Source organism: Acomys minous (genome assembly GCF_964271855.1).
Source record: "Acomys minous genome assembly, chromosome: 10".
In the NCBI taxonomy this organism is placed as follows: domain Eukaryota; kingdom Metazoa; phylum Chordata; class Mammalia; order Rodentia; family Muridae; genus Acomys; species Acomys minous.
In genome coordinates, this window is record NC_140491.1 from 73,602,170 (window position 1) to 73,629,410 (window position 27,241).

Genomic DNA, 27,241 nt, shown 5'->3' on the forward strand with positions numbered 1-27,241 from the left:
TGTGTCTTCTTTTAGAGCTGCCCGGGTAGTCCGTCATCCCTTTTCCTGGTTGGATACTTTGGGGCTGGTTGTGTTTGTTGTAATCGATTTATCTTCGATATTAATCTCTTGTCAGATGTAGGCTTGGCGTGGACTCTCTTTTCTCTGGTGACAGTTCCTTGCCGTGCAGAAGTTTCCTAACTTCATGGAATCCCAGTTGTCAGCTTCTGAGTTTATTTCTCATGCGCGCCGTCGAAGCCCTGTTCAGGAAGGCCTTGCCTGTGCTTACACCTTGAAGCGTTTTCCCTCCAACCCTTCCTTGCCTTTCTCTTGATGGCACGGGCCTCAGCTTGCTCAGGGTTGTTTTGCGGGCCTTTGGCTGAGCCCATCTGTCCTGCTTTGTAGTGACTGGAACCCAGAAGATGCTTGGTAAAGACACACTGGAATCATGAGTGGATGGTTGGGTGGTCCCGTGAGCAGATGGCTGGGTGGGACACACTGGGATTGTGACTGGATGGGCGGGTGGTCCCATGAGCAGATGGCTGGGTGGGACACAGTGGGATTGTGACTGGATGGGCAGGTGGTTCTGTGAGGAGATGGCTGGGTGGGACACACTGGAATCGTGACTGGATGGGCGGGTGGTCCCATGAGCAGATGGCTGGGCGGGACACACTGGAATCGTGACTGGATGGGCAGGTGGTTCTGTGAGGAGATGGCTGGGTGGGAGAATGATGTGCCAGTCCGAGGTGCTTTATGGAAACTGCCTCTGATCCTCCTGTGATCCCCGAGAGGTCAGGAATACTCTACAGGGGAGGAACAAGACAGAGATGAAGTAGCTTCATAAGGTCACTGACAGAGGATGCTGCCCTCATTATTTGTGCCAGTTTTCATACTGTATTGTGTCTACATGAAAATGAACTCCAGGGCCCATGTATATCCCAGGGACCCTCAGGGAGGTGACAACTGTGCCAGAGTCAGGGCATCATGGTGTGCTAGATGCTGGCCCTGCCTTTGCTCCACCACACAAGCTTACTAGGTTGGGTGTGTGCATCTGTATGTGTTTGTTCTATGCCTGTGTCCGTGCATAAGAGTCTGTGCATGTGAATGTATGTGTCATGGTTGGTTGGTTGGGTCAGATAGATACAATGAATGATGCCCAGAGAAACTCAGTCACCTCCCAACCTCCCAGTTCTGTGGTCTAAACATTCTTTTCGAAGCCTGGCCCACCAAGGGCAGTGTCTGAGAGTCTGCATCTCACTGGTCCACCAAGGGTGGTGTCTGAGAGTCTGCATCTCATTGGTCCACCAAGGGCGGTGTCTGAGAGTCTGCATCTCACCGGCCCACCAAGGGCGGTGTCTGAGACTCTGCATCTCACTGACCCACGAAGGGCGGTGTCTGAGACTTTGCATCTCACTGGCCCACCAAGGGTGGTGTCTGAGACTTTGCATCTCACCGGCCCACCAAGGGTGGTGTCTGAGAGTCTGCATCTCACCGGCCCACCAAGGGCGGTGTCTGAGAGTCTGCATCTCACTGACCCACCAAGGGTGGTGTCTGAGACTCTGCATCTCACTGACCCACGAAGGGCGGTGTCTGAGACTTTGCATCTCACTGGTCCACCAAGGGCGGTGTCTGAGACTTTGCATCTCACTGGCCCACCAAGGGTGGTGTCTGAGGCTCTGCATCTCACTGGCCCACCAAGGGCGGTGTCTGAGAGTCTGCATCTCACCGGCCCACCAAGGGCAGTGTCTGAGAGTCTGCATCTCACCGGCCCACCAAGGGCGGTGTCTGAGACTTTGCATCTCACTGGCCCACCAAGGGTGGTGTCTGAGGCTCTGCATCTCACTGACCACCAAGGGTGGTGTCTGAGACTTTGCATCTCACTGGCCCACCAAGGGCGGTGTCTGAGGCTCTGCATCTCACTGACCACCAAGGACGGTGTCTGAGGCTCTGCATCTCACTGACCACCAAGGGTGGTGTCTGAGACTTTGCATCTCACTGGCCCACCAAGGGCGGTGTCTGAGGCTCTGCATCTCACTGACCACCAAGGACGGTGTCTGAGGCTCTGCATCTTTGACTTCTGTTGAGATAAGGAGCTTGGGCCAGAATATAATCAGCCACCTCATCAATCACATTGCTTACTTGTGTTGACAGTAGTTATAGCAAGTGTTTGCCAAGGAAGGAAGCGGCCAACTGTGTATACTCTGGCTCAAGCAGGTCACAGCTCTGAGTACTTCCAATGCCCACACACAGCAGCGCTAACAGGCATGCCAGTCACCACTACCTTGTTAAAATGTGGATTCCAGCAGGGCGTGGTGGTGCACACCTTTGATTCCAGCACTCTGGAGGCAGAGGCAGGTGGATCACTGTGAGTCCAGGACAGCCAAGTCTACACAGAGAAACCCTGTCTCAAAAAATTAAATGTGGATTTCAAGGTGAGGCCAGAGGTGTGCTTGTTGCGGGATTGGTGGCTGCTGGCCTCTGGCCACACAGAACAGTGGGATAGAAACATACAGCACCCTGTAGCTCACTGGGATGTCACTTTTGTTCCCTTCATTGGTGCCTGCCTGTGATTCCAGCTGTCACCATCCGCAGAAGGATATGACCAGGGGAAGAGCACATGGCTGAGTTAGTAGATGAGGACATTCTGAGAGGAGGAGGGGGTGCTTACTTCACTACTCTTAGCTTTTTAAAAAATCTGTTTTTTCTAATTTACTAGAGCTAACATGCATTAAAAATGTACCAAAAATTGTTTTTGAGACAGGTGACAAAAGGTCTCGCCTTGTAGTCCAGGCAGGTCTTAAACTTGTACAATTCTCGTGCCCCAGTCCTTGAGGGTTGTAGTTGCACATCTGCACCCCACACCTGACTTACAACGGGAAACTCTAGTGGGTGCAGAGAGGTGCCTACAAGGAAGGGTGCCTGCTTCTTAATGCTTTACTTTAAAAAATACAGCACAGACACATAGACACACACACATGCACACATGCGTGAGCACACACACACATACACCACACCACACACACACACATTTTACTTTGATAAAAATTTTAAAGTAACACACACACACACACACACACACACACACACACACACACACACACTTCTCTAATTATCCTTGAGAGGTATGTTTAAAGACTCCCCAGAGAAGTCCTAAAACTGAAGTCAATACAAAATACTGTACTGTACATCCTATATTTTCCTTATATGCCCCGAGCAACACAACACAGCACCGGAATTAATTCAGCTCTTCCTGTCTTATCACTGATATTTGTTTGAGTCACCAATCTCTGTGCTTTGGGCCACTACTGAGTGAAGGGTCGCTCAAGCATCGGCACTGCCGTGCGGTCACAGCCATCTGATGTAGATGACTGCTAAGTGACTAATGGGCAGGTAGTTCACACAGGGCGGACACACTGGACAAGGAGATGGGTCACAGTTCTGGTGAGAACGAGCAGATCAGCCTGGGATTCTATCCTATGACTCAGATACATAATTCACAGCATAAGAACCACTTACTTCTGGAATTGATAGTAACTGTTGATAGTAACTGAAACAGGAAAGCAGTGCTTTGGATAAGGGGGATGGCCATATAGGGAAAACAAGAGCAAAGGATCACAGTCATCAGTGACTCACACAAGAGTGCCCATCCTGATTCTTAAGCCAGGAGAGGGCAGCTCTCAGCCCATCACCCCCCAGACCTGGTCACCCAACAGGACTCTTGGCTCTTCACAGCCCACAAGGTCACCATCATCACTGTGGAGTCCTTGCCTAGCACCAACATTTTACCCAAGAGCTGGATGGTACGTGACATCTGAGTCAGTCAGTAAGCCACAAAGTCAGGACCAGACCGCAGCTCTCCCAGATCTTGGCATACTTCCAACTCACTCCCTGAGGAAGAACTGAAAAAGCCCAGTGGGTGGCACATGCCTGCTGATCTCAGCATTTGGGAGGCAGAGGCAGAGGCAGGAGGATTGCTGAGAGTTTAAAGGCCAAAGTTGTCTGCCTGGTGAGTCTCAGGCTAGCAAAGGAAACATAGTAAAACCCTGTCTCATAAAAGACAGAATGACAGTGAGAGAGAGAGAGAGAGAGAGAGAGAGAGAGAGAGAGAGAGAGAGGAAACCTGACAAAATGAAAGAAAAATATTAAAGCTAGGGGCCAGGGAGGAGGGCCGCCTCTAGTTGGCCAGTGGCCCTGATACTTTGCCCAGCCCTGAGGAGCACATCCCACTGAAGGTCATGAGGGCTGGAAGTGGGGCACACCCTGCACAGCACACCATTCACAGGGGCCGCTGACCCCCAACAGCTGCGCGTATCTGAGTCTCACGGGAGTACTGCTCCTCTTTTTGCCAAGTGGCCCAGACAAGGATGGCCTGGCCAAGGTCAGTGTTCAGCAGATTTCCCAGAACCGAACCTTTTTATGGCTTCATGGAGCTGAAGATGGGAGGAAGAGAGCGTGGGTTTCCCACAAGAAAAGTCACGGTCGAATTCAGGGTTAGCAGGGGTAGGGTGATGGGGTTCTCATTAGCAAGGGGGTGGGGCCTGGGCTCAGGAGGAGCAGCAATTCCTAGCTGCTGGAAAACCAGCCTTGCTGGGAGCCTTCCTAACCAGCCCAGGATGTATAGTGGGTGGACTCCGTCTTCCTTTTATTTTATTTTTTATATTCAGTGTAACATCAGCAGTAAGTTTAGTGATGCTCAGGCCTATCGACCCCTAGAGCCCCAGGGTCCTCACTGACTGCCCTTCCTCCGCTGTGTCCTCAGGAAGACATGTGCCATTCATTTGTGAGACTGCATATGGGAGTCTGCTTTGCTTGTGCCCCCCCTCTAAGGCAGGGTCTCATCCAGTACCCCATTATGTAGCTCAGCTGGTCTTGAGCTCATAGCAAACCTCCTGCCTCAGTGTCCTGAGTCCTGGAATTATAGGTGTGAGCAGATGCACTGCACCTTGCTGTGCAACCCTCGGGACCACTATTGGAATGTCAGTACAACATTTCAAAAAGGCCAGGGGAGACGGTGCACACCTGTAGCCCCAGCACTCGGGAGGCTGAAGCTGAAGGCTTAGGTGAGCGCAGGTGGTGTAGACAGGCCTGGACAACACAGCGAGACCCTGAAACCAACAAACAGACAAATGCATCGGAATTGGGTCTTAACGCATCAGTTCTCCACTACTCCCTCTTGAACAATGAGTGCTCATCTTAGTCGGCTCTTATGGAGAGTGGGGTAAAAAACAGTTGGTACATCACTGTTTTTATGTCTCATTCATTTCCTAATAATAAAACCCCAGGTATCTGGGTTGTTGAGGACACACACGCAGACACACACATGCAGACACACACACAGACACACACATATGTATATGTGTAAGTGTGTGTGTATCAGGTTAATTTAGCATTAGTTAGTTCATATTTAAAATACTTCTGACCTCATAAGTACTCATATGGACAGAGGACAGGAATGGGCAGGCAAGACAGCATTAAAGCCATGGTACAATCACTATGAACTTCAGAAAAGCAGTTTGGCAGAAGTTTACCAGCCATGATGCCATTTAACACAATAATGACAGACCTAGACATTGGCCAAACAAATTATTACTTCCAAAAGGAAATACAGGGCTGGAGAGATGGCTCAGTGGTTAAGAGCACTGGCTGCTCTTCCAGAGGTCCTGAGTTCAATTCCCAGCAACCACATGGTGGCTCACAACCATCTGTAATGAGAGCGGATGCTGTCTTTTGTCTGATGTTCTCTTTTGTCATGCAGGCACATGTGCAGATAGATAGATAGATAGATAGATAGATAGATAGATAGATAGATAGATAGATATTTTTTTAAAAAGGAAATACACTGCATTCTCTCATAGGGTGGTTCACTGCTGACTCCACACAGTACAGCCCTTCCATGGCACTACAATCTTCTGTGCTTTTCTGTATTTTCCAAGTGGTATCATGGGTGCTCACTCTGGAGAGTAATTGAAAAACAAAAAAATAGAAAGATCTTTTTTTTTTTTTTAACAAAATACCCCAACCAGACTCTAAGGTACTGACTGCTTCTGTGAGGCTCCCCGTGGGACCCCCTGTGGGAGCCAACTACACTTCCTAGTGCTCGCTCCTGTTTCCTCCTACTTCTGGCTCTAAGTCCATGGGTACAGGAGATCTGTGTGTTCTCGAGGCATGCCCGAGACACAGGCGTTATGATGCTTACTGTAGAGAATGGACACGAGACCAGCTGGGAGAGACCCATGAAAATGCCCCTGAGAAGATTTGCAGATGGGTGAAAACAGGATGATTCTGACTAAGGGCTCCTGGACTTCAGATCCCCTGACCGGTGGGGGGGGTGGGGGAGAGGGATACTGAAATCAGAAAGACACCTCAAACCAGAGCTTCCAATCCAGAATTCCAAAGCGGGGCCTGAAAATCTGCCTTCAAAAATTCCCAGGTGATGCTGAGGGCTAGGGACCAGGGGCCTCACTTGGAGACAACCTGCTCCCCGACTGAGTCCTGTCTGGAGGAACTTTACTCTGACCGCCTTGAAATGAGGAGCTTGACTTTGGGCTAAAGACATTTCTTTAAAAAGACATTTCTTGGAAGATATCGATTGAGGGAAACCGAACACCTTTATTTTTAAAGCCCAATGACTGATCTGAGAAACCACGAACCTGTCCCAGTATTATGCTGAGCCCTCCCTTGGTTCCGAGAGGCTGCACACTCTCAGTTCTTGTGGACTCCCTGCCCAGCCACCAAGTGGGGAGAGTTCCATGACCCCTCCTGGTCCGTGCCCCCATCAGTCTTACTAAGGTGTAATAGGCTAGGAAGGCTATGCCACAGACGGCCCTGTCGACCACAGCAGAAGATTTCAGGCTGAGGAAGATAAGAGGCCAGTAGGAAGTTCTGAAGTATCAAGATGGCTGTGTCTCCATGCTAGAACCAAGTGGTAATGGGCGTGCGTGAGAGAGAACAGGGATGCTGCGCCAGTCAAAAAAAAAAAAAAGCTGAGAGTGGCACCTTGGATCGCCATAGCAGTGGGTGAAGGCATGAGGCTGAGCAGATGCTGGATATAGGGCAAGAACAGAGCCAATGGGAACTGAGATCTGCCCATCGGCCTCATGTAGGTGTGAGGGAAAGGCCGGAGTCCTGATAAAACAGGGCACCTGACACCAGGTCCAGGAGACAGGCCTTCTCTTGATTTTCAAATCTCTCAGGCACCAGCTAATTGGGGGCCCTTGCCAGAGACGCAGTGTTCCACCCCCTTCTCCTGGAGGTGTGGCCTGCTGACAGTGAGCATCAGAAGGTGCACTTGTCACGGCGGATTTGGGGGCTTTTAGGATGAGCACTCCAGTGTGGCCGTGGCTTGAAGGACTCTTCAGGGAGCAGCATAGTGAGGAAGCCCAGAGGATGCCGTCTGAGGGAGCCGGGACTGTATGTGCTAGGCTGGTGTGAGGGCGGTGAAGAGCCCTGGAGGATTCTGGGAAACTCTTCTTTTAAAGGCTCGTTGCCACCCATCCCTGACTTCAGTTGCCCAGGATGCCGTGGAGTTCTACAGACTCCGTGACAAATAGTGGTAATGGCAAACTTCCTCGCACTTAGAAGTTAGATATGCCAGTCCAGGTGCCAGCATGGCCAGGCTCTGGGGAGGGCCTCATCTGGCTGGCAGATGGCAGCCTTCATAGGTCAGAGAGCACGTGGCCCTGCCCTCTGCTGTCTTTTCTGATGAGGGAACTAAACACAATTGGAAAGGGGCCGCGTTTGACACCAGCCACTTCCTTAGAGGCCTTGTCTCTTTGGTCCGTAACCCATCCCACAGGGGTCACAACATATGAGGTGGGGGAGGGGCACTCCGAAATCTTCATTTCTGCTAAGGAGGCGCTACCATGTGGGGCTACCCTCAAATGCTCTAAGTCTCCAAGTCCCAGAGCTACTTAGGAAACGGTTAAGTCACCCTCACCTCAATCCGTGCCCCTCCACCCACCCACCTGCCAGAAGGGAGAGACCCTCAAGGCTGGGTTCATCCCTGGGCACATCCCCTGCTAACAATGCCTTTACACGCTTGTTATAGCCAAAGCAACGAGCACCATTAGTTCAAGGTCATTGGGTCTTGAAAGCCCCACGGGTAGAAATCGCCTGTACATTATTCAACCAGATCATCTTATGAAGCAGGTGCTGGTCACAATGCTATTTTACATTCAGGAAACATGCTAAAGGCACATGGCTGGCAGGTGACACGGCTGGCAGGTACGACCTGAGCAACGGCCTCTCAACGTTTCGTTCCGTTGCTTCTCTGAGTCTTCAAGCATCCGGCCACATCAGAGTTGCCTCAGGACTGCAAACAGACAACCACCGAGAACAACAGAAACACTTAAAAAAGAGGAGAAAACTCCAGAAGCAAAGTCAGCCTTGGAGTGATAACGGTAGGGCACCATCCATCTCTGCCAGATGTCAAGAAGGTCAGGCAAGATCCACGGGCTTTTCTGGCCATGCTTTCCCCACGCCTGAAGATAAGCGGTGGAGCGGGACTTGAAACTTCATTTGGGTGGACATGTCACCGGAGAAAGCTGCCTTTGAAACATTCTGATCGCAGACTCCTGCCTCTCCCTGGAGGTGGCCATTGGATATTGAGATGCGGCCACTGACAGGACATGGCCTCATTCTGTCAGTCAGCGGGTGATGGAGGGCCCACTAGCTCCTGCTGGCACAGGGTCCTCTCTCCTCACTCGCAGGGAAGTGTAGGACACATCTGACTTGAGGGGGGCGAGCATGGCAGCTCCCCAGAAAGCCTGAGGCCTTGAGGGCAGAAACAAAGCCAAGGCTTTCTTGCTGCTTTCCGGGTCACATGGTGTCTCTTTCTTCTCGTCTGGTTCCGAGAGGTGCTCAGCAAAGGCTACTAGGCCGTGAGCTCTCCGTCTGAGGTTGAGGGGGCACGTACCCAGTGGCCAGGCAGCCAGGCAGGGTGACTCCCTGGTAGAAGAGGTGCCATTTCATCCCAGGCACATCTCATGCTCAGACCTGCAGTCGTGTCTCAATCTAATTGAGCTTTCTTCGCATTTGACGGCTATGTATTATTTTACAGTTTCCAGAACACATTTGCATATTTGATGTAATTAAATCCAAATCATTGTTGACAGCCAGAGTTATTATCCCACACTGAAGATGAGATTGATTTCCCCTACCTCCCACCTTTCAGTCAATCCCTGCTCTCCTCTCGGTATTCAAATCTCTTCCTTACTCAACCAGAAGAGGAGATGGTGCCTCACAGAAGGTCCTAAGTGTACGCGCACAGTCCTGTTTGGCTCAGAATCGTTGCCAGGAAATAAAGTGGGAGGGTCTGGCTGGAATCACCTTAGTGGCCCTTCCCTGCACGCTGCGACAGCCCCCAGAAGAGCCCCCAGAAGGTGCTCCATCCCCAACTCCCAGCCTTCTCCCTGTTCCTGTGGTGCCCAGAAGCCTGGCCCTCTGCTGCATGGACCCATGAGCTGTCACCCCAGTGCTCCAGGCCTGGTGCTTGGGTCTCATGCTGGGTAGATCAAATCCAGGCAGTTCCCAAGAGATGACAAGGGGCTCAGTGGATGGTGACTGGGACTCTGGAACCACATCCCAGCTCTGCCACTGCCAGCCATGCAAAGTATTTCTTTTCTCTGTGTCTAAGTCTCCTCTTCTGTGACATCTGCCCTAGGTGTGTGTGTGCGTCTTTGTGTGTGTATGTGCACATGTGCACGTCTTGGGTTGTATAAGTGGAACGAGCTTTCATTTGTCTCTTCTGACTGGATGCCACATGACCAGCTGCTGCAGGCTCCTGCCGCCTGAACCACCCAGAACAGTGAGCTAAAACAACCTTCCCCTTCCTTAAGTTGATTTCTCATTTTTGAATAGCAAACAGAAACCTAACTAAAACAAGTGATAGCTAAAAAGTCACCAGTTACAATTATGAGTAAGTTCTGCGGGCTAGGCCCCACACGCCTCCTCCCTGCATGGCCTGAGGTAGTCGGAGAGGCTGTCAGGACTCATCTCTTCATACTGAGGAGACCTCAGTGCTCAACTTAGAGAGTGCAAGGTGGGTGTGCAAGGTCAAGTTCTCTTGGCCAAGGTCACATCTCAGAGATGGACGGGGTCTTAGTTTAGGTTTCTATTGCTGTGCTAAACACCATGACCAAAGGGGAAGAAAAGGTTTATTTTAGCCTCCGACTCCCAGGGCAGGGACTAAAGCCGACTGCTTACTGGAGCTCCTCATGGGGCTGCTTGCTTTCTTGTGCAACCCAGGACCATCTGCCCAGGCGCGGCATCACCTACAACGGACTGAGCCCACCTATCACACCAACCAAAAAACTGCCCTATAGATTTGCCCACAGTCCAATCTGATGGAGGCAGGTCCTCATTTGGGGTTCTCCTTCCCAGTGGCCCTAAAAACTAACCAACATAGAGATAGTACTGAGGTCCCCCCCATAGCTCCTTACTCACTTTCTCTCAAGCCGGGGTGGGGAGGAAAGCCCCTCAAGGGCTAGCCTTACAGGAAAGAAAGGTGGCAGCCTTTTCCTGCAATATCCCCTCGGCACACACAGTCACTGCCTACAAGTGTCATGGCAGGAAGGAGCCGCTACCACCTTTGTCCTTGTCTGGGTAGAGAAATGAATATGTGTCAAGCCAGAGCCATAAATAGACCTTGCAGGAGACTCATCGCCCCTAGTAGGCTAGAACAGCCAGTGACAGACACAATCAAAGGCGAAAGCAAATATTCCACTTTTCGTTCATCACAGGCCACAGGCTGGGCCCTGGGCAGAGTGACCCAAGGTCCCAGGCCCCTCCCATCTGATGTCACGCCTCTTCCCGCCGTGACAGATGAGTGTTTCAGACTCATTGCGAAGACGGGGCAGGACTGGCCCAGCCTTCCTTCATCGCTGCGTGCCACCTCGGATATTTCTTCTGCAGCCAGCGGCTCTGTGGACGTCCTGAGGCTCCATGGTCACTCCTCAGCAAGTTGCCGAGTCTCTCTGGCTTAGAAAGAGCGCCAGAGAGAGCACACCCCAGGACCTCACAGGGCAATTGCACCTCTAAGGAGAATTACGGGTGTCCCAGCGCTGCTCACATCTCATTTAGTTCTCAAAACAAAATTCTAGGTGGTGGATGCGTTGAGACCACCCACCCCCTGCTTCTTCCTTTGGTTGTTCCAAGCCTTTTGGGTTGGGTCTAACTTGGTCCTCGGCAAAGAGGTGCAAAGCTGGCGATGGAGCACAACCCTCCGAGCAGGCCACTTCCTGGTATCTTACTGCTGAGAGAGGCAGGAAGAAGGCACATGGGGCACACATAGAGGGAAACGTGGCTTCTCGTGTTGTCCTGGGAGGTTCTGAGTCGCAGGCTGTCCTCTCTGACGCTGCTACCAATGGCCACACAGAAGCGCGCGGTTGCCTGCTGTCTCTGGCGTATCCGTGTGAAATGGAACTCACAGGATTCTGCAGACACCAATAATGTATCTGTGTAATTCTGGGCCAAGTATTGTCCTTTACTTTTTCCTTTTCTCTCTCTTCCCTCCCTTCTTTTCTTTCTTTCTCTCTTTCCTTTTTTTTCTCTCTTCTTTCTTTCTTCTCTTCTCTTTCTTTCCTTCCCTCTTCCCAGGCTTTCACTACGTAGTCCAGGCTGTCTACACTCCTTCAGGCTCCCATGTGTTCAGGTTCCAAGCACAGACCACCACACTGAGCGTGTACCGTATCTTTAACCATGTCTTACACCTCCCTGTATTGCATATACATAGGTAGTTTTTTCCCCAGACTAGTGTGTACATACCATAAGCTTTAAAGCCCCTCCCCCCCACTGGTGGATGCTTCAAATGTTCTTTGTCTTCTTCTTCTTGGTCTCCTTTTCTTGGTGTTGTGGTCACATGATGCGGCAATGATCTTTGCACACCCATTGGAACGTGGCGTACTTGAAGAGGCCATGCCTTCCTTCCATCGAACACTTCCGGGTCATATGGGTAGCTTCTACCAAACTTGCCTGGGGTTAAGACCCTGAAGGAGCAGTGGGAAAAGACTGCGCAGGGAGGTCTTCTTTTTATTTGTTTATTTATTTAGAGACAAGGTCCCCTGTAGGCCATGCTGGTCTCAAACTTGCTATGAAGTTGATGAGGACCTTGAACTTCTGATCCCCAGGCCTCCTCTCTCAAGAGTTGAGATTACAGGTCCCTTGGGTTCTTCTGCAGTGCTGAGGATCAACTCCAGAGTGCTGTGCACTCGAGGCAAGTGCTCTACCAAATGACCTCCATCCTCCAGAGAAGCCATGCCATGCCAAATGCTATGAAAGAATTTTCTTCGGTGTTGGGGGGGGGGGGCGGGCAGTGCAGGAGTCTTGGGGTCTGGCAAGAGGCCTTGGAAGTGGGGCAGCAAAGAGAAGAAAGGCGGGTGCTTTAAAGTCTGTCCCTTGAGTGAATGCTCCAGTGTGGATGCTCTCAGCCACCAGCCAGCCTGGGTCCTCCTTCTGTCTCCTACCCACGCCCTCAGCAAAGCCTTCCAGGTGCAGACTGGCCTGCCCAGGCACACCTCTGCATCTTCCTCCTTCCAGCTCAGGAGGGGACTGGGCCACTCCAGTCTAGTGTGGCTTTTTGAAGGACCAGCGCCCTTCCCTTTCCACCTCTCCCCTCTCCTCAGCCTCCCTCTTCAGCACCCACTGAGTGGCAGGCGCATCCCCCACCTGCCCCAACTTTCTCTTCTCCCTCTGCCACTCAGCTGCCTGCTTGTCTGGTGCTGAGGTCTTTAGGGTTGGCACCCCACTGCCCCTCCTTTATCCCTCTTCCTCTATTTTCCTCCAGTCATTTACTAGATGAGCTTTAAATACTTTCTAAATTCCTCCCAAACCTTATCTGCCGGCCACAGGGGTTTTTAGCCTCTGGGATACCTCATTAGCATCTCAAAGAATCTGTGGAGGATGAGTGTCTTGCTTCTGGCTTTCCATTTGGCCTTTTTTTTTTTTAACCTACCCTGATAAATGTTACCTCCACTTACCTAACCTGCCAGGAGCCAGAGGCCTGGGGTAATTTTGACCTCTCCCCCTACACACACACACACACACACACACACACACACACACACACACACACACACACACACACACACTTCTACACACCAGGCAGTGTAAACCCTGCTCTCCATATGCCAGGATTTCTGTACCTAACTCATCTGTCCCCTGCCTCCAACAGCACCTGATAGAGACCAGGTCAACCCTGCATTCCCCTGACTTCAGTCAGGAGGGGCCACACTCTACCTCCTCTAGGGGACCTCCAGGAGCTCCTCCTAAGCCCGTCGCCCACTTCTCCAGAAGCTTGGCCTAGCAATGTCCTCTTCCTATGATCCCACTTTCTCTGTCCCCCAGCAGTCCCTCTGTGTCTTAGCTCAGTTGGTACTAACTGACCTGCCTCCCAAGGGCGATCACTCTCTGTTACTCTCACTGACATGTATTTCCTTTCACAGAATTACCAAAAATGCTTTGATCACAGGTCTGCTTTTGTGTTAGATGTCTGCCTCTTGCTCCAGACAAGGGCCTAGATGTCTGGAGCGACACCTGTGTGGCACATCGCACAGCTGTCATTCTACCTGGGCAGGGAAGAAGCCTGGTGGCTATTGGTCACTATGTGTGAAGGCAGAAGTGCCCAGGTCGGCTGTGTGGTGATGGTCTTGGCTGGTTTGCTGAGGCTCTACCCTGGTTGTTGTTGTTGTTGCTGTCTTTAAGACAATCAGAAGTGGTGGGACAGTCTGTCCCCCTGGATGGCAGCGGCTTTGGATTCCCCACACCCTTGTAGTGACCCTCTACTTCCCAAAGATGGTTAGTGCTGTCCTGTTACGTCCAGTATTTAGAGAAGCTAAAGGCTCGGCCGGGAAGAGGTGGGCTTTGGGGGTGATGTCCACTCACAAGGGGACCCAGCCCTGTCCTCAAAGGGACCCCCGAGACACCCTTCAGAGCCTGTCTGTCACTTAGAGAGGTGAAAGGAGGCAGATTGGTGTCAAAAAGAAGACAGAGCAGCGAGTTTCAATTTGACTCACATTAGGAATGTCACATTAGATCACAAGTGAGAGGGAGGAGACTCGCTCCTTTATGAGGGAGTTTATTTTTGTCACTTTGTCAGAGAGAAATTGCAGCCCTGGGGGCATTGGAGCTGCACAGAATCACCCAACACATTAACATGCAAATCGCCTTCTTTAGAGGGTAATTTTATTAGTGCACAAAAAGCAGAAAAACCAGTTTCTTTCTTATACCATGGCTGGGAGCAATCCTGTCCTGGGGCTGGTTAGGGCCAGAGCACAGGGAGAACGTTAGGGAGGTGCTTGAACTTGGTTAGGACTTTGTTGCCTCCTCTAGGCACACACCCTTAGGTGACAGCTGGTGGCTGTCAGGTGCTTGGGATGAGAGAGCAAGTGACTGCCTCAAGACCCCACAGCCTCTTCACTAGAACGAGAATTGGCAGAGCCAAGGCTATGTGCCTCAGACAGCCTGATGGGTACCAGGAAACCGTGGTGGGGCCCTGGAAGCCCCCGCTCTGAGAATCAGGAGCCACTGGTTCACGTGGACATTCAGTCACATTTATTCTAGAGGCTTCAACTGGGCTAAGCCATGGGCCCCAAAAGAGAACCAGGATCTGGCAGGAAGGCACTCATGGGTGCCAGTAAAGAGGAAAGCAGATCATGCTGGGACTGTGCTAGGGATGGACGCTGTTAGACAGGAAGGGTTTCACAGAGGCCCTGGTCAAAGCTGTTAAGAGCAGAGGACAGGTAGAAACACCTGAGCAGAGGGGTGAGATGGGGAACAGCAGGCTGGCCTTGATAATGATGCCCAGGGTGGGGGATAGGGGTGGGTGGGGGGTGGGGGGTGGGGGGATGGGGGTGGGGCAGCAAAGGTGCTCTGCTTTACTCTGCTGTAGGCTGATGATGAACGACCTATAGGGCCTGCTTAGAACAGAAAAAAAAAATCCACAAGCCCCATGGGAATTCATGAGGGAGGGGGTTTCCCAGCCCCAGGGTGCCAAAATAACAGAAGGTTCTATGAGGCTGCGGTTACATAAGACTTCCCTCCTCTTTTTTCAGCAGCAAGCAGGAAAAGCAGGGGCAGAGACGCCTACGGCCACCAAGAAGCGCCTGGGTGATGTCAGGTCTCCCCCAGCAGGTGCGTGCACTCTTCCCAGGGGGCCACTGGTGCCTCTGAGGCTTGACACCCCTCCTTCGCCCTTACCTGGATGACAGCTCTGGCATCTAGCCATGGTGGGGGCACAGGGAACTTTCTGGGAGCTCCAGTGGTTTGTCTTTACGGAAGTCCACGGGGAACACGTGGTTGCTATTGTCATTTGGAGCCAGGGTTCCCAACCACGGAGCCATTTCTCCAGCCCTACTCCTGGGTTCTATAAGAAACCCCTCCCTGGCCTCTGCATCAGCTCCTGCCTCCAGGCTCCTGCCCTGCATGAGTTCCTGTCCTGGACTGTGCAGTGAAAGTGTAACCCTTTCCTCTCCAACTTGCTTTGGTCCGTGATGCTTCATCACAGCAAAGGTAGCCTTAGGTAAGGCAGGACCTCAGCCCGAGACTCCAGCACACCGGTGGGGCATTACAAGGCTCCAATGAAGAAGGAGTTTTTTTAGAGAAACCCAAAGTCAATGTAGGAAGAAAAATAAAGACAAAGAAATGAGAGGAAACCCAGGCCTCTGGCACCAATAGCCACAGCACAGGCAACACAGCCAGGGCCCAGGCAAGATAAATATAAAACTCTCAGAAAGGACGACTCAGGAGAAAGTTAAAAATATTTTGAACTAAATAAAAATGAAAACCGAACTCACTGGAATGTGTGGGACACAGTGCTAGCACTGGTGTAGTTAGATTTACAGCATCAAATGCAGATCTTAGGCAAGAAGTTCTGAAATATAAAAAAAAGTTTTTTTTGTTTTGTTTTGTTTTTTGTTTTTTCTTCAGGCTGGTGTGGTGGTGCGTGCCTTTAATTTCTGCACTCAGAGCAGAGGCACATGTGAGTTTTGGACCAGCCTGGTCTACATAGTGAGTTCCAAGCCAGCCAGGGCTACAGAGACATCCTGTCTCACAGAAATAAAGTTTTTATTTTACAAAATGGAAAAATAGCAAACGCAGAATGGCAAAAGAAATGGTAAAAATCAGAAAACAAATCGATGAAAACTACACAGGATATCAATAAGGAAAAAATCAATAAAACAGAGAAGCTTATCCTTGAGGGGGGGATCAATAAAATTGATAAAGCCCTACCAGCCTAACCAAGGAGAAAAAGGAGATCATTAACTATTAGTAATACATTAATGATATCAGAAATGGGAGATTTCTAATATTAGCGTCAGAAATGTCCCTGCTGACCCCAGGGACAGGATTAGGGAGCATGTATGGCTATCATGGATGACATCTATGCTTGTGAATCTGGTAACTTTAGATGAAACAGACCAGTTTCTTCAAAGAAAGAATTTGCCAAAATTTACATAAGGAAAACCAATAATCCAACAAGCCCATTATCTATTATTAGAGAAATTCAATAAATAATTTATAGCTTCCCCTAAAAGAAAGCACCAGACCCCAAAGGGCTCACTGGTGAGTTCCCCTAGACGTTGGATGTTAAGTTACATTAGAATCTTCTAGAATGCGGAAGGAACAGATTGTTTAGACTCCTGCTATTTGCCCAAGGAGCTTCCTTGTTCTTACTTCAGCTTAATTCTCTTGTGGTCTGAGAGCAGCTTATCTAATTCCCTGCTTTCTCAGCGTGACCTGGCCTGATGCTGCAGGCCTGCAATTCCAGCTACCCTGGAGGCTTCAAGGCAAACAAACAAACAAACAAACAAACAAACAAACAAACGTTAATGTGTTACACATAGAGCCCAATCAGTTTGGGTGAATACTCCATGAGAACGGAGAAGCATGCTATTCCGGTCTTATTGCATGAAGCATTTTAAACTCAGTAACAAGATCAAGCCCATGGATGAGGTGTTCGGCCCACCTGCATCCATACCTGCCTCCAGACCACCTGCCCACCTGCATCCTTACCCGCATCCGGACCACCTGCCCTTTCAGCTGCGGTTGGGGGCCGCTGAGGTCTCCGCACAGCTGAGGATCTACTCCTCGCTGCGCCTGTGTTATGTGTGGCTGGAGGACTGACCCCGGACTTACTGCCCACCTTTACCTCTGGCCATTTCCCTTGTTCTAGAGCCTGCTCTGCCCAGAATTGACGATGGCACTTCACCTCAGATTCGGTCTGTGAGAGCATACGTCTGTCTTCATCTTTTTCCTCGACTATCTGTGTTTTTAAGGTTTAAATGGGCTTTTCATAAACACTATAGAGTTGTCTTGTTTGTATATTTTTATTTTTTAACTTTCTTTCTTCTTTCTTTCTATCTCTTTCTTTTCTTTCTTTCCTTCTTTCTTTCATGTGGCTCTGGCTGTCCTGGAACTCACTCTGTAGACCAGGCTGGCCTCAAACTCAGAGATCTACCTGCCTCTGCCTCCCAAGTACTGGGACTAAAGGCCTGTGCTACTACACCTGGCTTGTTTTTCTGTTTTTAAAACTCTTCTCAACAGGTTCTGCATTTTAATTGACATATTTATATGAGGCTTTCACATTTAGACTCATAGCTGATATAATTGGATTACTGTCACACTTCTGACTGCTTTCTATTGATTGCCTGTGATTTTCTTCTCTTTTGCAATTTTGAAATCTGCCACCTTTGGATTTTTGTTTGTTTCTTTTTTCCACATTTAGTTTTAAACAGAACATTTTATATGGACATTTTCTCTCTGCTTTCACACATCAATTCTTCTCCATCACTTCTTCCTCCTTTTCCTTCTCCTCCTCCTCCTCTTCTCTCTCCTCCCCCTATACCTCTTCCTCTTTCTTTCCCTCCTCCTCTTTCTCCTCCTCTTTCTTTTTTATAGAGACTGGAACAGAGGTATGTGACATCATAAACACATGTTTGGCTAATAAGTCCATTTTCAAATACTAATATGTCACTTCACAGAGAAATAAAGATATCTAGGCGACTTTGTGTTTGGCTTTGAAATTTTTGCTACAATTCCAAGAGCAAAATCTATGAAAGAAAAAACAAAACAAGGAAAGCTGGACTTACTTAAAATTAAAAGCTGTTTTGGTAAAGATATTATTTTAAAAATGGGGCTGGGGGTATAGATCTGTAGATGAGCATTTGCCTACTGTGTACAAGACCTTGAGTTCAGCCCCCAACACAGGGGAGGCCTAAAAAGGGCATGCCAAGAGACAAATCAGAGACGGCACAAATATTTACAAAAATACATACATGATGAAAAATTTGTGTCCACAACATTCAAAGAACTCTTAAAATTCAACAATAAGAAAATAGTTCAAATTTTTAAAAAAGGACCAAAGATCTGAACAGATGCCTCCCCTAAGAATATGTACCAAAGACAGGGAAGCATGTAAGAAGATGCAGTGTTAAAAAGTGTGTGCCTGAGCCGAGTGTGGTGGCGCACACCTTTAATCCCAGCACTCAGGAGGCAGAGGTAGGCAGATTGCTGTGAGTTCGAGGCCAGCCTGGTCTACAAAGTGAGTCCAGGACAGCCAAGGCTACACAGAGAAACCCTGTCTGGAAAAAAAAAAGTGTGTGCCTGATTTCAAATTAAAGCAGTGATGTATGCGCCACTCCATATCCACCAAGAGGCCAAGGCAGAAGGAAGAGAAAGTGTTAACAATGATGCGGAACAACAGGGGGAACACAAAATGGCACTGCCATGTTGGAAGACAGACAGTTTCAGATAAGACTAAAACATTGCATGATCATATGCATTCATCAGGATTTTCCAGAGAAATAGAACCAACAGGTGGGAGGGAGGGAGGTCCTTAGACAGACACACAGACAGACAGATAGACAGATAACAGATAATAGATTAATCTAGCCAGGTGAGAGGGGATGTACCAGGGATATCAGGGCACGGATTCACAGACATCTGGCTGCCTGAAAGCTGGAGCCCCTGGGGGCAGGTAGTGTGGCTCACTTTATGTCTGAAGGCCTCAGAAACACGGGCATGATGCTTAAACTCTTGCTCTAAAGCCAAGGGCCCTGAAACATGAGTAAATTAGCATAAGGTCAGGACCCAAGATCCAGGGAGGGCTGGAGTTCCGGTGTCTAAGAGGGAGCAAGAACCTAATCAAGAGAGTTGTCCCTGCCTTTAAAACATTACGATCAATTAAGTGTATGTGCATGTGTGTGTATGTGTGTGTGTGTGTGTGTGTGTGTGTGTGTGTGCATGTGCACAGCACTTGTATGTTACCATGTAAATAGCCACTTTATTTGGTGAGTCATTCTGCTAGCCCCCCCACTCTGCCCTCACCTCCATTTTTATTCTTCCTGGGTCCCCAGTTGATTGGGTGGGACCTGTTCACATTGAGGACAGTTCTTTCCCACTCAACCCACTGACGCACATGCTGGTCTCCTCTGAAAACGCCTCACAGATGCGCGTATAACTGATGCCTTGCCAGCTCTCTAGGCGTTCCTCAGACCAGTCAGGTCGGCACCTAAAATTAATCATCACGACCATATGGTCTAACAGCTACATTGATGGGTATTCGGCTGCCCATGAAAAAAAGCTTATGTCCACACAAAACCTGCACATGAATATTTATAGTTAATTCATTCCTCATTACTAAACTGTGAAGCAATCAAGAAATCCTTTAGAAAGTAAATATGCTCACAAACTGTGATTATGCCCATTTAATGGATGGCTATTTAGAGATTTTTAAAAAATGAACTATCAAGGAATAAAAATGCATAGAGGAGCCGGGCGTGGTGGCTCATGCCTTTAGTCCCAGCACTCGGGAGGCAGAGGCAGGTGGATCGCTGTGAGTTTGTGGCCAGCCTGGTCTACAAAGTGGGTCCAGGACAGCCAAGGGTATGCAGAGAAACTCTGTCTTGAAAAACAAAACAAAACAAAACAAAAAAGGCATAAAGGATCTTAAAAGCGTATTGCTGGGTGCAAGATGCCAGTCTGAACTGGCTAGACACACTATGATCCCAGCTGTCACAACATTCCGAGAAAAGCAGAATTACAGAGTCAAAAGCTCACAGCAGTTGCCAAGGGCTCCAGCTGTGTGTGTGTGTGTGTGTGTGTGTGTGTGTGTGTGTGTGTGAGGGGGGGGGGAAGAGAGGGAGCGTGGGGGGCAGGTAGAGTGTCCGTCTGTCTGCAGGGTTGGTGAAGAGGACACAGAGAGGCTTGGGGCAGTCAAGCTCCCTTGAGCAATGCAGGGCTGATAGTTACAGATCCTCACGCAGTTGTTAAAACTCTTAGAATGCGGGCTGGAGAGCTGGCTCCGCAGCTAAGAGCACCAGCTGCTCTTCCAGAGGACCTGGCTGTGATTCATAGCGCCTACTTGGCTGCTCACCGCCACCTATAACTCCAGTTACAGGAGGTTTGACACCGTCTTCCGGCCTCCACAGGGACCAGGCTCACGTGTGGTGCACAGACATACGCGCAGGTAGAACACCCATACACATGAAGTTTATAAAAACAAAACCAAATTTAAAAAAAAATAATGAAACCTTTCAAAGACCTCAAAGAGTGGAAACTGTGAAGAGTAAACAGATAAAGAGTAACCATAATATAAGGCGTGGGCTTTATCTCTGATAGAATAACGCTTGCTCATCAATGATCACATTTTGAGGACTGTGTATGAGGAAAAGGGGGGGAATCTGTGCTGTCTGCTCTGTGCTTATAGAGCCTGGCTCATGCTAGGTACTGATAAACGTGGCTCACATTCGTGCCCAGCACTTGAGGTCAGGTTAGGATGCGGCCCGAGGCAGAGGCTTTGGTTAGATCTAGCAGGTCTAAACATTGCCTCCAGTTAGCTGGGTGTCCGTGGAGGTGGCCCCTCAGCTGTCTGGTCCTTGCTCCCCAGCTTTGAACAGAAAAGAGGAATCCTAACCCACAGCACCCAGAGAGCGTTTTTTGTCACAGTAATAACACCAGTGCAAACATTCCACTGGCTGCTCCAGGACTGCCAAGTGACAGATGAGGGGTGCTTGGAAGGGAGCCCTCATAGTTGCAGTGCTTTCTGCATATGTCTGTCTTCGTTACCACCAGCCTTTGCCAAGACCAGGGACCAGCCTGGCACACCAGACATTGCTCTCGCAGCTCCTGCACTGGGAACATGTTGAGGGAAAGACTGGTGCTCGTGTCTTCCAGAGTCTGGGAACTGAGCTCAGGCTGCTTCTTGCCATCCTCAATGGTCCACATGAGTCATCTCTGTCTTTGAGGGCCTGCCTGTGAGTGGACCTTGTCCTCCATGGCCCGCGTGAGTCATCTCTTTAGTCTAGACCTCTCAAACTTCACTTTCCTCCTCTGGAAACAGGGGCGTGATGGAGCGTCCTGGGAACAGGGCGTTCAGCTGACAGCTTGGAGTCCATCTTGTCTCCTGCACAGCACACCTGGATCGGAATGATACTGGCTGGGAAAAGGAAGAAAGAGCCACACTGGATCCGTGCTTCCTTATCAATCTCGACAGCACCAAGCCCAGGCTCATAGATGTCAGAGGCTCTGTCTGTAGAGGCTGCTGAGGCCCCAGAGGGGAGGTGACTCCTTTCACAGCTCCCCAACAGTCAGCAACCTGATTCCAATGCCAGCTTGTTCCGTGATGCTGAACACTGCTGCAGGATAAGGGAGCCATAGGCAGTGGGTGCCAGGCACAGGGAGGTGCCAGGAGGCAGCCAGATCTCTCCCTTCTGCCTAGGTGACTGAGGGTGAGAAAGGCTGGAGATAGTGGGTCAAAGGGTGGGCGCCTTGAGGTGAAGGCACCTCAGAGTGTACCTTGTGTCCTGAAGGCATTGAAGACCCACATCTGAGGGGAGGAAGACAGGCTGGCATTCTCCTGGCTCACTTGTTCTTAATAAGAATAATTTAGCTATTTTGTTGGTGTGTAGGGCATCCATCCAGAGGGACCCATCTGGCTCTGAGATAAGTCCTGGGCTGAAGAAAAGTGGTCATTCCCAGGACACCTCTAGTAGTTGCTTCGTGATTTCGGCCTAGGGGTGGGGCAGCCATGTATATGCATAAGGGAGGTCTTGCTAAGCATGCCAAGTAAAAATACTTTTAAATATTTCAGTGCATCATCAACTAAATGCGTTTCAGTAGGAGCGTGTTCCAGCTGAAGAAAGTACAGGCGTCACATGATTTGCATAAGTCGGCTGAGGAAATTTGGTGAGAGACGACAGGGAGCTGCAGACACTCACAGGGTGGGCTGGCTGGCAGGGTCTGGTCCGTGCCACTCATGTAGTGTGGAGTGTCAACCATGCGCCGGGCACGGTACGAGGCCTCGGTAGGACAGAAGAGCCGCAGCAGCGGCTGGTTCGTTTAACCTGATGGCAGGTACCACACCAAGGCTCGGTGGCTACAAGCACTGGCTTTGAGCGGAGCAGATGTGAGGGGTTCCAAGCTCAACCTGGGACTGAGAGGTGGGCCCTGACTTTGGGCATGACAGAAGGGATCTCTGAGAGAGGCAAGGACCCTAGTGAAGAACTCTGAAGTGGCTGGCACTTTGCTTAGGGGGGGATACCCACCCCCTAGAAGTGGGATGCTGATCCTGCCACTCCGAGAGTTGGTAGCAGTTCTGAGTTGAAAGATGATTCATGAAGAGCTGGTCCATGCGATGCGGCGCCCTAAGGCAGGCAGCTCAGTGGTGCATGCGGTGCCCTAAGGCAGGCAGCTCAGCAAGTACATGACTTCTTCCTGGTCTGAGCTCAGTGTAGTGTGAGGCCATCTAAGGTGAGAGGCCTGGACTCTGTTGGGCACTGAAAAAGCCCCTTGACTTGTCTCCTTAACACCACAGGAACCTGAAAGGAGCAGGCACCTTGAAAAAGGGCTCCTGAGGAGTACCTTGCGTCACAATGGCAGCAGATTAGTTTTCTGAGCATAGAGGCTAACCCTGTTGGCAGCTTCACTCTCTAACGTTATTTATTTTATTTTATTTTATTTTATTTTACTTCATTTAATTGTGAGGAAGGCACCAGGATCATGCTCACTTCATAGATGGTGGACAGGGGTGTGGGAGGAAGTCAGGCAGTGCATTCTGGGCCACCCAGCTGGCAAGTTATCAAGCCCTCTCATCTGAGTCTAGAGCCTGGTGGCTTTGTGTAGATTGTCACTCAGGGGCTGAAGAGACGGCTCAAAGGTTTAGATTACCTGCTGCCCTTGCAGATGACCTGGGGTTAGATTCCCAGCACCCACATGGTGGCTCACGACCAGCATTAACTCTCTCCAATTTCAGGTGTTCCAACTGACCCCTGCAGAAACCAGGCACACCCATGGTGTACATATATATACATATACATATACACAGGCAAAGCATTCATACACATAAAATAAATAAATCTAAAAAAGGTAAAAGATAGCCACCCATACCTAGGGCTGCCTGAGGGGCACACTCAGGGGCTCAAAAGGGAGGTGAAGAATTGTGTATTTGGTGAAAAGGCCCCTGGTAGACATCAGATATTAGACTATGCATTTTTAGATTTCCCTCTCTAAGTCTCAGGGAGGACCTTTAACACCCCCTTTGCTGTTTGTTTGTTTGTCTACTATTTTATTGAGACAGGTCTCCCTTTTTTTGCACAGGCTGGAGTTCAGTTGTGTGTTGCCAGGCCTGGCATAGTTCCTGCAGAGTAAACAGTGGTTGCAGAGCCTCCCAAGTGTCTGACTGTGTTAGAGGGATGGATGCCCGGCTGCTGGGACCAAGGGCTCCCATCAGGTGAACTGCATCTCCAGGGACGGGGATATATTTCATTGCTTGGCCTGGATGCTGCCCTCACCTCTCCCTACAGAGATGTGCCACTGGACTCCGGAAGGAGCAGAGAGCAAAGTCTCATGACCGTGAAGTCACTGCATCTCCGCCCACAGACGCTTCACTTGGCTCTGGCCCAGGAGAAGCCGAGGCATCCCAGCCTTGCTGATAATACCCTTAACATTCAGACTTTTGTGTTCTGGTGAAAATTCTAAGGTTGGAAATTAAAATCCTTACTTTTGGGGGAAATGACAATTACACTGGCATGTGGAGAGTGGGAGCTTGCATATTGTTAAGTTCCATGAAACACCTGAGCAGACTCTGACATCCAGTGATATTGTTTAGTGGGGGAGAATCCAGTGCTCCTCTCTAGGGAGCAGAGGGAGCCGGCCACGGTGGAGAGCCGGTGTTAGAGGATGTGGCTGTGAGAGATGAGGTCGTCCTTTGTCCTCCACACTCATGTACACACTCGGGCACCCCTCCCCACACACACCTGTACGCAGATGTTAATAGCTATTACAAAGGCCAGGCAAGAGCAGGCTGGGCACAGACGTGGTGGAAGTGATTCAGTATCCAAGGACATTGCTGAGGCCACTCCCACACACTGGAGCCCACAGTGCGGCCCAGGCTGTGGGAGAGGATGGCATGAGTACTTTTCCTTGCTACTTTTGGCTTTTTCCTAAGCCACACTTCCTAGTTTTCTCCTCCACATCAGTAACAAACACTCCTAATGCCTCAAGTGCCAGGGATGTGGTTGGTTTACACTTTATGGAGCATGGTCTCATGGGGGCTGGGTGGGCTTTGGGGAAAGGGAAGGTCTGTTAGCACCTGGATACAGCTGGAGGATGGTAATCCTGTGCAACTGGGCTGGTGTATTTTGTTATGCTGGGCATTGGGACGCGGTGCAGGGGTGAGCAAGGCCTTGTCAATGAGACCTCTGCTTCTACGGGCTGTGATTTTCCCACTCATAATTCTGTGTTTTGAGTATGTGGTATCTTTTTTTGATTTTTGTTTTTTCAAGACAGGTTTTCTCTGTGTAGCCTTGGCTGTCCTAGACTTGCTTTGTAGACCAGGCTGGCCTCAACCTCACAGCGATCCACCTGCCTCTGCCTCCTGAGTGCTGGGATTAAAGGTGTGCATCACCACGCCTAGTGAGTAAGTGGTATCCTTAATTTCAGTTTGTCAACTTATTAAGCACTAGTTGAGACACTGAGATACATACGCAGAGACACACAGACACACACTGGCCAGCAAAAACTGGACTGGAAGCCTGGAGACCCCTTGGCTCCACACCAGGAAGGAAAGGGGAAGGAAGCAAAGAGATGGACAGATGGGAAGGAGAGAGAGGAGGAGGAAGGGAGAGACAGAAAGAGGGAAGGGAGGAAGGGAGGAGGGAAGGACAACCAGCCAGAAAGACTCACTCACTCTCTGGTATTTCTGCTGCTCTCTGGGAGCATCCTGAGTGGTTCTTGTAAGGCAGCTAGCTGTTTTCAGATGCTCTTTCTTGTTCCGAGTCAGGGGTGCTAGCTGGACCAACCTTGAGGAGGAGGCAGAACTCTGGCTGGCAGCAGCTGGGACATAACAGGGTTGCTGTTTCCATCAGCACAGACTAGCTTCCATTTCCTAGGGCCCCAATTCCTGCCGTTTCTTCCCAGCAACAATGGACACAGGAAAATAAGCTCCAAGGATGAGGGTAGGGGAGATAGGAGCTTGGACGGACACCCCCAACTCACACATCCTACTTATGTGTCCCCTGTGGGCTCTGTGCTGGGTGAGGTGATTTTTCAAAAGGAAATGATCTTGAAGTATAATATTCATACACATTTATAGAACACAGCATGGCATTCAATACCTGTAAGCAAATGTGACATCACATCCGGGTAATTAGCATATCAGTCATCTTAAATGCGTCATTTCTCTGTGGTGGGGACTGCACAGTCCCCTCTCCCAGCTCTTTGAAACATACAATGTCATTGTCAGTACACCTCCTTGCCTCTGCATCACCTCTGACTCCTGCCACACAAGCCCGTCCCCTCCCCAGTCATACAGGGGACCGGACATTGCTTCTAGGTTAGAGGCTATACTTGGGGCCAGGCAGCTGAGGTCTGAGTTCAAATCTGAGCCTTTGCCATTCACTGGCTATGAGACTGAACAAATCCTTTCTGCTCTTGGAAACCTCAGGATCCTCATCTGGAAAATGAGGCGTGTGATCTTGCAACTCAAAGCTACAAGAAGCAACCACAACAAAAGTGCGTGCGAAGCAGTCTCCAAATGACCTGTACTTACAGCTCTGCACTTTTGGGTGCAGGCAGATGCAGAAGTCTGGGAGATTCCAGTCCCAGCTTCACTTGTGCTAAATATAAGACAATTTTTTGTCTTCTCCGCTTGCTCAGCAAAGTAGAGAGACCCTGGCAGACCCCAGAAGCTCTTCACAGAACCAATATTGTGGATGCCACCGCCCCCCCCCCCCGACGGCCCCCTCCATGGATACTGCTTACAGGGAGCGATTTTAGAAGCAAACAAAACATGCAAAGCTATTCGGGATGAACAATGGGCCAGATGGTAATGCTGGTTGGAAGCAAAAGAACATGATAAATAGCTTCCTGCTGCGACTCCTGATCAATTTCAATATTTAATAATTCCATTGCCACCCCCACCCACTCATCTGGTCCCCTCCACAGGATCATGCGACGACGATGACACCCGGAGTTAGGCTCACGGAGCAAACATCATTTCCCTTTCTGAGGATGTCAGCAAAATGGGATGCAGCTCAACTGTCACAGGGGCTCCCATGGTCCTTGAAATGATAATTAACCTGCCTACGTGTCCTGCAGGTGTGCCCCCCGCAACCCCCCCCCCCCAATATGCCAGAGAGGCTGGAAGGCCCTGCTAGCTGAAGACGCACTCTCACTTGGTTGACTCAAAGGACTGTCAGCATCTCCTGACTTTTGCTTTGAATTAAAGGGAGCAGCAGGTAGTGCAGCCGTCTTACCTGCACCCACAGAACCCCACACCCCAACAATAGGTAGGAGGAAGTGACCCATACAGGAAGCCCAGGTGGGCTGATGGTTGAGTTTTAGTCTACCATTCATGACTCTGAGCCTCAGTTTTCTCCTCTGTACAATGGACACAAACAGATCTGTCTCCAGAGTTATAGCTGGTGCCACACATGGAAAGCATGTGGCAGGGCTTGGCATAGAGGCAACAGCCAACGCGTGGCCTCTGGTAGCATCATTATTAAACATGAAGCTAAGCAGCAAAGATTTCTAAGTCAGCACCATGCGACAAGGGCTGGCTGTGGCAGTGTGGTTAGCATTTCAAGCCCCCATAGGGGTGCAGGGCAGTTACATAGCCTCTTCTGAGAGTCTCCTCAGCAGTAAGACAGAAAGAATCCACTAATAAGGTTAGCCACCCTGAAGAGTTGGCAGTGACCACAAATGCATTACTGGCCACTGATGGCCAGTCAAACGACGGTGACACGGCTCTGAGGCTGACACCGGCACGAGA

At 50.0% G+C, this 27,241-nt stretch overlaps 1 protein-coding gene across 8 annotated transcripts in view; it reads right to left on the reverse strand.

Annotated features, from left to right (window-relative positions):
- The window catches only part of TTLL11 (tubulin tyrosine ligase like 11), a 233,401-nt gene that overhangs the window by 7,898 nt on the left and 198,262 nt on the right, over positions 1-27,241 (reverse strand). The window lies entirely within an intron of this gene.